The sequence below is a fragment of the Zingiber officinale genome, chromosome 8A (genome assembly GCF_018446385.1).
Source record: "Zingiber officinale cultivar Zhangliang chromosome 8A, Zo_v1.1, whole genome shotgun sequence".
Classification (NCBI taxonomy): Eukaryota; Viridiplantae; Streptophyta; class Magnoliopsida; order Zingiberales; family Zingiberaceae; genus Zingiber; species Zingiber officinale.
In genome coordinates this window covers 94097098-94106333 of record NC_056000.1, presented here as the reverse complement: position 1 = coordinate 94106333, position 9236 = coordinate 94097098, and positions in this window count along the sequence as shown.

Below are 9236 nucleotides of genomic sequence, written 5' to 3'. Positions count from 1 at the left end.
TACTGTCAACTATGGTTTTACTTATGGGTTTAGGTACAAGTTTTCAGACTTGATTTCTTTCAAATTGGGCTAATTCCTCTTACATTGCTAAGATCCAGTCTGGGTCAAGTAAGGCTTCTTCTAGAGTCTTGGGTTCAATTTTAGAAATATGGGTTATCTGACTTTGGTTTCTATAGGAGATCTAGTTCGTACGCCTAGGGTTGGGTCACCCAAAATTTGGACAGATGGGTGGTTGGAACTTATTCTTGAAGGTCTTATGTTAGGATTAATAATTGGTTCTTGTGATTCTTTAGGTTTAATTTGAGTATCTTCATCATCTTCTATTGAATTTGTGTTTCTTGTATTTTGATTAATATTTTCATTTATTGAATTAGGTAAGTTATTTTCTTCATCAAAAATTATATTAGTTGGTTCTTCAACTTTTAGGGTATATTTGTTATAGACTCTATAAGCCCTACTGGTTGTGGAGTACCCTAAAAAAATCCCTGGGGTTGATTTCGATGTAAATTTTCATAAGTAGTCTTTAGTGTTTAGAATGTGGACTTTGCATCCAAACACCTTTAAATATTTTAAGTTAGGGATTTTATTATAATATATTTCATATAAAGTTTTATTTTGAGATTTATTGATTAATATTCTATTCTATTTTGAATGTAGCATGTCATATTTATTGCTTCAGCCCAAAATTGATTTTTAGGTTATATTTGTTTAACATGGTTCTAGTGGCCTCTTGTGTAGCATGTCGTATTTTGAAGGGCTTAACTAATGCTCCTAGCACTTTTATGCGTTTGATGAACCATGTTTTGCGTGCTTTCTTAAGAAAATTTGTAGTTGTGTATTTTGATGATATTTTGATTTTTAGCAGAAAAAAGCATGTTACACATTTAAGGTTAGTTTTGAGTGTGCTAAAAGAAGAAAAGCTTTTTGCTAACCTCGATAAATGCACCTTTTGTACGGAGAAAGTCGTGTTTCTTGGTTTTGTTGTTAGTACTAAAGGTGTTGAGATGGATGAGGAAAGGTGAAAGCAATCCAAGAGTGGCCAACACCGACAACAATTAGCCAAGTGAGGAGTTTCCATGGTTTGGCCAGCTTCTATCGACGGTTTGTTCGTGATTTTAGCAATATTGCAGCTCCTCTTACTAAAGTCATCAAGAAAAATGAGTCATTCAAGTGGAGAGAGGAGCAAGAGAGGCCCTTCAACACTTTGAAAGAAAAGCTAAGTTCTGCTCCTTTACTAATCCTACTAGATTTTTCTAAAACCTTTGAAATCGAATGTGATTCTTCTGGTGTTGGTATAAGTGTTGTGCTAATGCAGGAAACGAGACCCATTGCTTATTTCAGTGAGGTTGAGTGGAGCCACTCTCAACTATCCCACATATGACAAGGAAATGTATGCATTGGTGAGAGCATTGGAGACATGGCAACATTACCTATGGCCAAAAGAATTCGTGATTCACACAGATCATCAATCTCTAAAGCATTTGAAGAGCCAACATAAGTTGAACCGACACCATGCTAAATGGGTAGAATTCATTGAGACATTTCCTTATGTGATCAAATACAAGCAAGGAAAGGAGAACGTAGTTGCTGATGCACTATCTCGAAGGTATGCTTTACTGTCCACTTTAGATACGAAGTTACTTGGATTTGAATATATCAAGGATTTATATACTAACGATACTGATTTTTCTGATGTGTTCAAAGCATGCGATAAGGTTGCATTTGGTAAGTTCTATAGGCATGATGGGTTTTTACTTCGTGAAAATAGATTGTGTGTGCCTATGTGTTCGTTACATGAATTATTCACTAGGGAAGCCCATGGTGGTGGATTGATGGGTCATTTTGGCGTTACTAAGACTTTAGGGGTTTTACAGGATCATTTCTTTTGGCCTCATATGAAACGTGACATGTAAAGAATTTGTGAGAAGTGCATCATCACTTGCAAACAAGCTAAATCTAAATTGAAACCCCATGGCTTGTATACTCCTTTGCCTATACCTAGTGAACCTTGGACTGATATTTCAATGGACTTTGTTTTGGCATTACCCTGGACCAAGAGGGGGAGAGATTCAATTTTTGTTGTGGTAGACAGATTCTCTAAAATGGCGTATTTCAATCCATGTCATAAAACTGATGATGCATCGCATATAGATGAATTATTCTTTAAAGAGGTTATTACGTTGCATGCCATGCCTAAGACCATTGTCTCTGATAGGGATGCAAAGTTTTTGAGTTATTTTTGGAAGACTTTGTGGGGGAAATTAGGAACTAAATTGTTGTTCTCTACTACTTATCACCCCCAAACTGATGGGCAAACTGAAGTGGTCAATCGAATCTTGTCCTTTTTACTTCGTGCGGTCATTAACAAGAATTTGAGAATATGGGAAGATTATTTACCTCATGTTGAATTTACTTACAATAGGAGCATACATTCTGCGACTAAATTTTCTCCATTTGAAATTGTTTATGGTTTCAATCCCTTGTCACCATTAGATTTGATTCCTTTAGCTATAAGTGAGCATATAAACTTAGATGGTAAGCAGAAGGTCGAATTCGTAAAGAAGATTCATGAACAAGCACGACTGAATATTGAGAAAAGAACTCAACAATACATGCAACAAGCTAACAAGGGGCGTAAGAAAATTGTGTTTGAACCAGAAGAATGGGTTTAGTTGCACCTCCGAAAGGAGCGATTTATGGATAAACGTCGTTCTAAACTTCTACCTCGAGGGGACGGCCCATTTCAAGTATTAGAGTGCATCAATGATAATGCCTACAAACTTGAACTACCAGGTGAGTATGGCGTACATTCCACTTTTAATGTTGCTGACTTATCCCCGTTTGATGCAGGTGATGATTTGAGGACAAATCCTTTTCAAGAAGGGGAGAATGATGTATACCCAAGGGCTGAAGATAGGAGAGATCAGTTATCACTTCCGGAAGGCCCAATTACAAGATACGGGCAAAGCGTTTCAAGGAAGCACTAAATGGGCTAATCAAAAAACATAGGGAGGACTATGAGCAAGGAGAAACCAAGATAATCGTAACTGCTAGTCGTGGCCTAATCCACGTAATCGGGCATAGCCATCCATGACTAGCCGCGATTAATGGAAGAATGCTAATAAGCATGCGAAGCATGGGAACTCGTTCATGCATGAAGACTTAAGTATTTTAGATTGTTTAATGAAGCATGTGACTTGGGACTCTAATTGTGCATGCATTTATTTTGTTTTGGGTTTCTAGATAGCTTGCATGAGGCATGCAACATTGGGACTCTAATTGTGCATGTACTTATCTTGTATTTTTCCTTGTTCACTCCCATTATATAAGGGAGGGGGCATCTTAGTATGAAGCAACTTAGTTTTCTGTGAGATTGTGTACTCTCTTAGTTCTTGAAAGAACTTGCTGAACTTATCGAGTCTACTCTCGTGGCGTTCAACCAATCGAAAATTATCACCCCTAGGTGTGGCGTTTCTTTCCTTCGTAGGCTTGGTTCGTGCCAATTCTTGGCTACTGGTCAAGGCTCACACTCTTGTCGTTTAGTTCTTGGGGTTCTATCCACCTTTGTTTCGGGTTCCATCACATTTGTTGGTGGGGTTCGTTTCAGTTTTCAAATTGGAATTTTCTTCCTCAAGTTGTTGGACTTGAGTTGAACTTCCATTTTGAACTAGCTCAGTCGCAGGACTTAGTTTAGTCTCCTCCTTAAGGATTGTTACCTCCTTTTGGAGTGACTTAACTTGGAGGTTGGATTTGTCTAACGTACGCATGAGATAATTAACTAAATTATGTAATTTATCTATCTGAGAAGTTCTTATAGTAGGGTTAGGCCCTTCAGAAATGGATACTGATCTGTGGCTTCTCTCGGATTCTATTTCTGACTCGCTCTCAGTTTCAGATTCGTTGACTTGTTCCCAGGCCGTAAGTGCGAGGAAGCTCATTTTTTTGAGCTCTTCGTCAGAATCTTCTGAAGAAGAATCATCCCATGTCGCCTGCAGTGCTTTCTTCTTCCTTTACTTCTTTGTTTCCTTTTGGTTCGAATAGTTGGCTTTGATGTGTCCCTTTTTGTTGCAGCCGTAGCAGGTTACTTCAGACATCACTTTAGGACTTGATTGCACCATCTTGGACTAAATCACTTTCTTGATGTCTTTCTTGGTGAACCCTTTCTTCTTTTTGTAGAGTTTTTGTACAAGGTTGACGAGTTGGCTATTATCTCATCGGCGTCTTCTAAGTCTGGTTCATCTTCGGACTCGGGTTAAGTTCTACGCTTTGTTTTTGATTCCCGCGTTCTACTCGTTCCTGCAATCAAAGCAATACCTTTCTCAGCCAGAGTAGTATTAGTTTGTTCATGAAGCTCGAATTCAGAAAATAATTCGTCTAATTTGATTGATGACAAATCCTTAGACACTCTGTAAGCATCTACCATGGATGCCCACAAGGTGTTCCTTGGAAATAAATTTAATGCATATCTTATGACGTTGAGTTTCTCCACTTTCTGTCCGATTGCATGAAGACCGTTCAGAAGGTCTTGAATCTGTGCATGAAGTTGGTTTGCCATTTCACCTTCCTGCATTTTTATATTATACAGTTTATTTTATATTAAGTCACGTTTGCTTACTGATCCTGTCTGAGAAGCTTGACAAAATGGAAAGCTGGGGAGAGAAGTTACTATTGATGGAGAAAAACACCTGTGGACTTCCGATCCGAGAAAACCGAAGCGGATCCGGAAGGATAAAGTCACCGAACACCCTCCTAATACGAAGACTCAAGGATGAAAGTAGGGATCCACCGAAGAACACCGAGATCTGGAGCTCCGACGACTTCCTGCGCACAAGAGACCAACCAACACTATCGTCAGTGACCTAAGACCGGGGTGGGAATCCCTGGCTAGGCCCTCCAACGTTCAAGTCAGTGATCTCTCTTAGTGTGGAAGGAAGAAAAGAAGATGAATAGTGATCAAAATTAGGGTTTGTAATGGATGGTTGTGAGTGTGGTGAGCCTGAGCATATCTGGCCAACGGAGAGGATTCTCCTTTTTATACCACTTCATATAACCTCCGTAGTCATGAAGTGGACCCCGGTTTGTTAGAGTTTGTTATGAGATGACGTAAGTCATGTACTTACAGAAAGTAGCTTTTAAGGAATCTTTTGTGTACCCCAGATGTACCTTCTTTGTCGCCTAGTGCCTGCAGAAGAGTCTAGAAACATTCTTCCCCCAAATTAGCAGACATGTTATACAATCACATACTACAGATATCTTCATTAAGCTATTTATGAATATTCTTGAAATATTTATTCTCGCCCTGTCTTACATGTTATATCGAGGTATATTTATCGCCCTGTCTTTCATGTTATATCGAGGTATATTTATCGCTCTGTCTTACATGTTATATCGAGGTATACTTATCGCCTGTCTTACATGTTATATCGAGGTATATTTATCGCCCCTGCCTGCTTTCCCTGTTTTTACTAAATTATACTATGCTTTGTCTAGGACGGACTTGAACCTAAGTTATATCCAGGCGAGTTATTACTATTGTTCAACATATGTCTTAATCATCCGATGATATACTATCTACCCTATAAGACCTTGTACCTTTACATACCCGGACGATCATATACACCCGACCGATACTAATTTATATCCAGATGCGCTAACTTAGATAATCTTGGCTTATCTATCTTAAACGTATAAGTCCGGCCGATATTTAGCCCATCTTTCTTAAGGGCTTATACTGGTCGATATTGACCTAATTTCCTTAAGCGTGTTATCCCGGCTGATATTGGCCTATATTTCCTTAAGCATGCTATCCCGGCCGATATTGGCCTATATTTCCTAAGATCTTATACTGGTCGATATTGACATAATTTCCTTAAGCGTGTTATCCTGGTCGATATTGGCCTATATTTCCTTAAGCATGTTATCTCGGACAATATTGGCCTATATTTCCTAAGGTCTTATACTGGCCGATATTGACCTAATTTCCTTAAGCGTGTTATCCCGGCCGATATTACCCTATATTTCCTTAAGCATGCTATCCCGGTCGATATTGACCTATATTTCCTTAAGCATGTTATCCCTGCCGATATTGGCCGACATTCATGTTTGCTTAATTCTGCTATCTCCTTTTCCCTTTTCACTGGGGACCTACTAAACCTAACCCGTATCACTTACCTTTGTGTCGAAAGCTCTCTCGTGCAGCTCGATCAATTTTTCCCATAGTTCTTTTGCGCTTGAGAACGGGTCGACTCAGTTCACCTCTTCTTTGGTTAAGCCACATTGAAGAGTGCATGTAGCTTTGGCATTAGCCTCGATTTTCTTCATTAGACTTGTGTCCTAGTTCTCGCATGATATTGGTTTTCCTGCGCCGTTGAGTGGGAGTGAGAGGCCGGTTTTGATGATCATCCACATCTCGAATTGTGTCTGGAGGTGGTACTCCATTCGGCTCTTCTAATAGCTGAAGTCTTCGTCAGAGAATAGGAGTGGGCGAGCTGTGCTATAGCCTTCTTGATGGGTCATTGAAATAGAATATCGCACACAAGAAAAAATTATGAGTGTTCCAAGACTTGGTCTTGGATTAGTAGTGCGGGAGAAAATAATTAAATAAGTGAGCTCGAGTGGTGTTGCACCAACTTCGAGAAAAATGAATTTTCGATTGTGATAAAATGATCAAAGTAAGGCAATTATACCAACTCTGATTAAAAAAACAAAAAGAATTAATACCATGAAAAAAAATGCTTGAATTGTGGTTTCACAGATTTGAAGCGACCCCGCTCTGATACCAATTGTAGGATTGAAAAGCGCTAGAGGAGGGTGAATAGCGCTCGTGGCTAATTCGTTTGTTAAGAAATAATCGAGTAAACACGCAGTGGAATAAATAGAAATCAATCGCAAACACCAAGGATTTACTTGGTTCGGAGCTTGTAGCGACTTCTACTACAAGGCTCACATGTAAGAGTGCTTTCGATGGGCAATCACTATAGCTTCGGAAAGTTACAACTTGAAGTACAGTTTTAATGCAATAATTGAAAGTGTACCGATGACTTTTCAGATCTGGATGGTCATGCTTTTGGTAGTCAGAGTCACGTCACTCGGTAGCCGGAGTCGCGTCGCTCGATCATCAGAGTCGCGTCGCCTGATTGCCGAAGTTGCGTTACTGAGTAGCATGTTCATCTTGTAGAGCAGTGCACAATAGAAAGATTGCAATTGGAAGTGTATCTTTGCCTCTACTCGAACCAGGCTTAAGTAAGCCATTGAGGGTGCCACCAACCGCTATAGGAGGCGCCTTCAGCTAGGACTTTTATCCCGAATTCATAGTGTCGATAAACTCCGCAGCTCCCGCTGCTTATCCACCTGAAGGCGCCTCCAAGCTCCATGGAGGGCACCCTCCATCTAGTGTCTAGGGCACATCCAGGAGCCTTGGAGGGCGTCTTTTACCCTGCTGCACGAAGTCTTCGACTAATGCACCCGAGGCACCTCCAAGCTCCAAAGAGGGCACCTCGGGAACTGTTCATCCGAAGTTTTAAGCCCTTTTCAGTCCCTGCAAGATGTGTTAGTCAAAAATACCAAACATATCCTGCAAAATAGAGTTAAAATAATAAAATATGAAATAGTTAGTTACTTTGACAGTCTCCGGACTATCTGGTTCTGACTTCAAGTTTTTTGAAAACCCTAGGTCAAACCGATACCTACTATTCCCTCTTCGGAGAACGCGTCCTCACCTACTCCTCTCAGGAAAAGTTATGATAAGGAACCTTGTAAATGGATCGCCTTGAAATTTAGCTTGGGGAAGGGTATTGACGCCCCACTCAAGCAAGATGAGAAGGTGAGTGATAAGTCATGGGGTTTGATCGCCACAAGTTGCCTTGATAAGATCGGAATTAGTTCTTTGCCTAAGAACTAAAAGGAAGCTCTCACCAAAGAGAAACTAAAATTTTCATTCAAACTTACTTGATTTTCCATACAAGAGTTCTCCTATTTAACATCCCTTAAGATCCACTATGCACTAATTATGCAATAAATATCATGCTTGCATGCATGGTATTTATTATCCACTAATGCAACCACTAATCCCTAATACTAGCTTAATGCAACCATGCATGCATGGTATTTATTATACTAGCTTAGGAACTCTCAAAAATGCATTAAAACCCCACAAAGGACATCAAAAGTCACTTTAGAAAAATCTCCCAAAAAATGCATACGGAAATGGTCCTCATGTTAGTCCAATTTCACTTTCAAATTGAAGGAATGTGATCCATTTAGTTGTTGTCTCTATTGTGCATTGATCCTCCTTTTCCTTGAGCCCCATTATTAAGCTTTCCAAAGCTTGCTTCATTCTCTTAGTCTTGGATCTCGTCATGGGTCCCCCAATTCCCTTCAATGCCTCTTCGGGGCTCACATCATTCCCTCCTTTAGGTGAATTCGTCCTCGAATTTAGGTCTTCATCACCTACATCAAAAGGACTCAAATCAGCCACATTAAATGTTGCACTAACACCATACTCACCGGGCAAATCAATTTTGTAAGCATTGTCATTAATTCTTTCCAACACTTGGAATGGTCCATCTCCTCTTGGTTGAAGCTTTGATTTCCTTTGGGTAGGAAACCGTTCCTTCCTCATATGAACCCACACCCAATCACCGGGTTCAAGGACAACTCTTTTTCTCCATTTGTTGGCTCGATTTGCATATTGCTCCATTTTCTTCTCAATTTGAGCTTTAACTTGCTCATGAAGCTTCTTCACATATTCTGCCTTTGTTTTGCCATCCTTGTGAACTAAAGAAGAAGTGTTAGGTAAAGGAAGCAAATCAAGAGGTGTTAGTGGATTGAACCCATAAACAATCTCAAAAGGAGAAAAATGAGTAGTAGAATGGACCACCTTATTATAAGCAAATTTAACATGAGGTAAACATTCTTCCCAAGATTTAATGTTCTTCTTAATAATTACTCTAAGAAGAGAAGAAAGTGTCCTATTTACCACCTCAGTCTGGTCGTCAGTTTGTGGGTGGCATGTGGTGGAGAAAAGAAGCTTTGTTCCCAGCTTGTTCCATAAGGAACTCCAAAAATGACTTAAAAATTTGGTGTCACGATCTGAAACAATGCTCCTAGGCATGCCATGAAGTCTTACCACCTCTTTGAAAAACAAATCTGCCACATGAGTTGCATCATCCACTTTGTGGCAAGGTATGAAGTGTGTCTTCTTAGAGAATCTATCAACTACCACAAAAATGGAGTCC